Source organism: Pristiophorus japonicus, chromosome 21 (assembly GCF_044704955.1).
Source record: "Pristiophorus japonicus isolate sPriJap1 chromosome 21, sPriJap1.hap1, whole genome shotgun sequence".
NCBI lineage: Eukaryota > Metazoa > Chordata > Chondrichthyes > Pristiophoridae > Pristiophorus > Pristiophorus japonicus.
In genome coordinates, this window is record NC_091997.1 from 28,602,692 (window position 1) to 28,609,115 (window position 6,424).

The 6,424-nt window shown below is 43.2% G+C and overlaps 1 non-coding gene across 1 annotated transcript; it reads left to right on the top strand.

Annotated features, from left to right (window-relative positions):
* The first annotated feature begins 642 nt into the window (after nt 1–642).
* On the top strand, nt 643–714 carry trnac-gca (transfer RNA cysteine (anticodon GCA)). Its single transcript has one exon. It is a non-coding gene; the product is annotated as a tRNA-Cys (tRNA).
* Nucleotides 715–6,424: the final 5,710 nt, after the last annotated feature.

Sequence of the window (6,424 nt, forward strand, 5' to 3'; positions counted from 1 at the left end):
TGTCTACCCTGCAACTGCCGGATTAGTATTTCAGGCAGTTTTGGGCTGGACTGCACTGCCTGAAAACGTAGTCATAGAATCATAGAAATTTACAGCATGGAAGGCAGCCATTTCGGCCCATCGTGTCCGCGCCGGCCGACAAAGAGCTATCCAACCTAAGCCCACTTTCCAGCTCTAGGTCCGTAGCCCTGTAGGTTACGGCACTTCAAGTGCACATCCAAGTACTTTTTAAATGTGGTGAAGGTTTCTGCCTCTACCACCCTTTTAGGCAGTGAGCTCCAGACCCCCACCAACCTCTGGGTGAAGAAATTTCCCCTCAAATCCTCTCTAAACCTCCTACCAATTACTTTAAATCTATGCCCCCTGGCTGTTGACCCCTCTGCTAAGAGATGAGCCCTCTGTTTGAGGTGGCTTCTCATTCAGCGTGATTAGGTGAGCAGGTGTTCCTTGAAGCTTGGGTTGTGCATCACATAACTACACAACCGTGTCACTCACTCCACTCATGAAACATTTCTGATAGCCACAGTTATTTGTCTGCCAGTATAACTGAAGCGCTTCTTTTCAGTTTGATTCAGTCAATATTGACAACTGCCAGGTACTGAGATCTATTACCTGGTGTGCGCTAACAGGCTGTTTCTGTGTGGGGGTATAGCTCAGTGGTAGAGCATTTGACTGCAGATCAAGAGGTCCCTGGTTCAAATCCAGATGCCCCCTATCATTTTTTTAGGTGCTTTCCTGTTGGGAGGCATACCCGAAGTCTGTCTTTGGTTAGTATTTTAAGCAGTGAATTATTTTGATCTCGAATGCACTGCCTAAAAGGGTGGTGGAAGCAGATTCAATAATAACTTGCAAAGGGGATTGAAGGAGAACAATGTACACGGCTCTGGGGAGAGAGCAGGGATGTGGGATTAATTCGATTGCTCACTCACAGAGCACCCTGGGCAGAATGGTCTCCTTCTGTGCTGTCTCATTCTGTGATTCCACAAACATTGCTAAGTACACGTTAACTAGTATTACATTACTTATCAACTTCTCTTTAGAAAGTTATTATTGAATCTGCTTTCCGGCAGTGCATTCCAGATCACTGTGTAAAAAAATGTTTCCTCATTTCATAAGAACATAAGAAATAGGAGCAGGAGTCGGCCATTTGACCCCTCGAGCCAGCTCCGCCATTTACTGAGATCATGGCTGATCTGATCTTGGCCTCAACTCCACTTCCCCGCCCACACCCCATAACCCTCGGCTCGCTTATTGTACCCTTGGCGCCTCCGGTTCTTTGGCCAATCGCCTTAAGTCTGTGTTCTCTGTCATAACGCGCATGCCTTTGTCCGCTATGCCTCTATTAATAAATTGCAGGATCCTGTTCGCCCTTTTAACAGTCTTCTCAACTTATCCTGCCACCTTCAAAGACTTATGCATAATTCAATGTGGAAAGTCTTGTCAACAAGCATCAAGCAACACCTGCTTACCACATAATGCTAAACTAGAAGATCCCCCAAACTGTTATGTATTGATGTGTGTATCGTCCTGGTACCTTAAATGTAATATAAGCACAATGGTACACCACAGAGGGCGCTGTGGTGGGAAACCTGAATGTACCTGCAACAGGCAATATAAAAGGCTGACCACCACACCTGAGAGGCACTCTGAGGCTGTTCAATAAAGGACAAAGGTCACAGCAGTTAGATTAACACCATACTGTGTGGAGTCAGTGATTTGTGTGCTACATACGCCACACAAACGACACCTAGATTTCAACCAGAGACTTCTCCATCTGAAGTCAAATGTTCTCTCTCTGTGCTATAGCCCCACCCCACCCCCGTCACCCCCACCTCTTTAGATACTTGCAGTCAACTCAAGCAACACCTGGTTCAATATTGAGCTTTGCAACATTATGCTATATGCAAGTGCACAGAATACAGCATCAATAGAATAAATAAGCATCCAGCAAGCTGTGGGCAAATGCTGCAGGGGGAGCTGGTGCGCAAAGCAGCTGTAACATGAGTCAGTGAGAGGTTGCACGACAGAAGCAGTTCCTCACAAAGGTCATCAAATAATAAGCAACAGGGAGAGTAAAACATCAAATTCACAGCACCAGTAAAATGCTGCTTAAGAAGATGCAGCTGCAAGCTCTTGATCCACAGCCAAGTGCTCTACCACAGAACTCAACCCACACAACACCACACCACTCCATCAGAATGAAAGAAACTGCTGCAGGCAATGAAGATTTATCAACATTTGTACACCCCACAAAAGAAAATAGCCATTGCTCCCAGCTGAGGCAGCGTGACTTTCACATGTGGCATGAATGTTCCACCGGCACGCTTGTGGCCTTCTGCGAGAGGTGGGCGCCGGAGTGACTGGAGTGAATCATCACCCGCAGCAACCAAATTTTAATTTTGTAATGTCTGTAAACTTGTAATGTTTGTAGCGCCACACTGTGGATGTGGACGTATTGTGTACTGCAAGTGCAGGGTTAATAATAAACAGAACCAGGCAGATTTCCGGAGGCTTCCTGCCATGTAGGAAGCTGTGTGTGCTTGTGCTCTGTGAATATATCATATTTGGCGGGGAGGTGGGATTCTTCGGATGATGTAAAGCTTAAATTTTGTTGGTGAAGGATTCAGCCAGCCGACAGAGAGACTTTGGAAGTTTCTGTCTTTGGAAAAAAGCTACAAAATCCGAGGTAAAATACAGCACATGGTGTGAACAGCTAGAGATTAAAATGGCAGGTGTAATCGGACATTTGGGGGAATATAGACATGACCGGGAATGTTTTAAAGCATATGTGGATCGGCTAGAAATGTATTTCACTGCAAATAACATAATCGAAGATCCAGACAATGCAGTCCAGAACCGGGCTAAGTTGTAATGTAAGAAAGCGATCTTCTTATCAGTGGCGGGTCCGACATTGTACGAAACCCTTGTAAATCTGCTTGTGCCTGACGAGCCAAAGGACACACCGCTTAAAGAGATTTTAACGAAGCTGGAGCAGCACTATAACCCCAAACCGTTCGAAATTGCTGAAAGCTATCGTTTTGGGATTCGAATCAAAAGGCTGATGTAAGTATCAGTGATTACATCATAGCATTAAAAAAGCTATCGATGCACTGTAATTTTGGAAACTTTCAAAACCGAGCATTATGGGATAGTTTTGTTTGTGGGGTGAAAAATGATGCAATCAGAAGGAAGTTATTGATGACGGGTGACTTGACTTTTGAGATTGCTTGTCAGACAGTGAGGTCGATGGGCATGGCCAAACAATATTCCCGTGAATTAAATAATGATTACGGTCGTCAGTCAACCGAGGTAAATCACCTGCAGGTTCAAAGTAAAAGACGGTGGAGGCCCAAAGTCTCAGAAACTGGAAATTCTAACAGAGCGCTATAGGTGCCTGGGACAACACATTGCTCAAAGTTGTCCATACGTGAAGGCAGAGTGTTTCTTCTGCAAAAAGACTGGGCATCTTGCGAAGGCATGCCGTCTGAAGGGTAAATCAGCGTTCAAAGCTATGAGTCCAGCGTTCAAAGCTATGAGTAGAAATTCCAAGCGACTACATAGCATGGAAGAACAACAACAGGACGAGGAGATGTTAGAGTTACATGTCATCAGGAGCACGAGGTTAATGGACAACAATTCGGAAAGCATCAAAATCCACATGGATGTTGTGGGATTCAAGATACCAATGGAAATTGACACGGGTGCATCTGTGAGTGTAGTACTGGAGTCACTGGACTGTGACAAATTGCGTGATTTCCAACTGGAGAAATCCAAGGTAGAGCTGCGAGGCTACTCGGGAGAGAAAATTCCTGTGGTAGGTCGTATCACCGTACCGGTGAAATATAAAGATCAATTTCAGAACTTGCCTCTAATAGTAGTGAAAGGAGACAAACCTGCCTTACTAGGAAGAAATTGGTTGAGCTCACTGAAGCTGGATTGGAGTAAGATTTTCTGTGTGGAAGCGAGATTTTCGTCAATGGATGAGGTTATCAAGAAGTATCCGAAGATGTTCTGCGAAACGGGCAGTCCGATCCAAGGCTTCAAGGTGAGTGTCAGGGTACAGAAGGACGCTAGATCAGTTTACTACAAGCTTCGTTACGTACCATATGCACGCAAGGAGAAAGTTGAGCAAGAACTCAAAAGACTAGAGGCTGAGAACATTATTTGTAAGATAGATCGATGTAATTGGGCTACACCCATTGTTGTTGTATCTAAATCTGATGGTAAGGTAAGATTGTGTGGTGATTATAAAGTAACCGTAAACCAGGTTCTAGAGGGTAATGTCTCCAATACATTGCCGAATATAGAAAATTTGTTCACAACACTGACAGGTGGTCAGATCTTCTCAAAACTGGATCTTACGAATGCCTACTTACAGCTTGAACTAGATGAGGAGTCCAAGTCATGTTTGACTATAAATACTCATCTAGGCCTATATCAATTTAATAGGCTACCGTTTGGAGTGTCTTCCGACCCTGCCATATTCCATGGGGTGATGAACCAGATTTTGCAAGGTATTGAAGGGGTAGTATGTTATTTGGATGATATACTAATTTCAGCACCAAATAGGCAAATTCATAATAACATATTGAATGAAGTCCTCAAACGTCTAGAGAAGCACAGAGTACGAGTGTCTGCTCGTAAGTGTGAATTATTTAAAAACTCAGTGGAGTACTTAGGGTACAGAGTAGACAAAGATGGTTTACATCCAACCATGAAAAAATTGGATGCAATTAGAAATGCACCCACTCCCAGGAATGTCACTGAACTTTGTTCATTCTTGGGTCTTTTGAACTATTATGGGAAGTTCCTACCAAATTTGGCTACAGTATTGCATCCACTGAATGAACTTTTGAAAAAACAGGTCCATTGGAAGTGGCCAAAAGAATGCGATACAGCATTCAAGGAGTGTAAAAGCAAATTGGTAGAGAGCACCATGTTAGTTCACTATGACATATCTAAGGAGATTAAGCTAGCAGGTGATGCCTCTCCGTATGGAGTTGGGGCAGTACTCTTTCATGTATTAAGTAGTGGGGAGGAGAGACCAATTGCTTTTGCTTCATGCACTCTCAGTGCCAGTGAGAGTAATTATGCGCAAATTGAAAGGGAAGCTTTGGCATTAATTTTTAGGGTCAAGAAGTTTCACAAATACTTGTATGGTCATAAGTTTACCATCGTTATGGACCATAAGTCCCTAACAGCAATCCTCCATCCAAAGTTCCCAGTTCCAACATTAGCTGTAGCCCGAATGTCGAGATGGGCTTTGATTTTGTCAGCATTTACATATGATATTGAATATAGACGATCAGCTGATCACAGTAATGCTGATGCAATGTCTAGATTCCCTTCCCCATCACAAGTTACACCCGATAGGGAAGAAGTGTTTTATTTTTCATACATAGATGAACTGCCAGGCAGAGCTGAAGAGATTGGTAGAGCAACCAAATGTGACCCAGTGATGTCAAAGATGTATGAGTATATTGCAAATGGATGGCCAAACCAGGTAACAGACAAAGATACACATCCATTCTTCATTCGTAGGAATGAATTATCAGTCGATAAAGATTGTATCATGTGGGGTGCAAGAGTGGTTATACCAAATAAATTCAGGTCCAAATTATTAGGAGACCTCCATGACCAGCACTTGGGAATGTGCTTGACCAAGAGTTTTGCACGCAGTTATTTATGGTGGCCAGGTCTTGATAAAGATATAGAGTACATCGTGAGTCAGTGTACATCATGTCAATCGGTAAGCAAGCAACCACCATCAGTACCATTACAGCCATGGAAATGGCCTCCCAAGGTGTGGCAAAGGCTACATATTGATTATGCTGAGTTAGAAGGACAACAATTGTTCATTGTGATTGATAGCCATTCGAAGTGGGTTGAGATGTTTCCAATGTGGAAAATAACAACAAGTAAAACATTGGACATTTTACGAAAATTATTTTCTTCATTTGGCCTCCCTGAAGAGATTGTTTCGGATAATGGACCACAATTTTGTTCAGAAGAATTTGCACAATTCACGAGCAAAAATGATGTGAAACATACCAAGGTTCCACCATGCCATCCTGCTTCGAATGGTGCAGCAGAGCGCACTGTACAAATTGTAAAATGTGCCCTCATAAAACAAAAGTTAGATCCAGTTGTCATTGGATCACGAATTGGCTAATTTTTTGATTACATATCGAAATACTCCTCGTGCAACTACTGGTAGAACACTAGCAGAGTTGTTTCTCAAATGACAGCCTCGAACCAGATTCTCGTTGTTAAAGCCAAATTTGGCACAGTCCGTAGAAGAGACACAATTAAGACAGAAAGAGAATCATGATAGAGGTAGAGTATAAGAGAGAAGTGTGAACTTAAACCAGAAGGTGAGAGTGAAGAACCATCACCATAAATGGGTAAAGTGGTTACCAGAAAG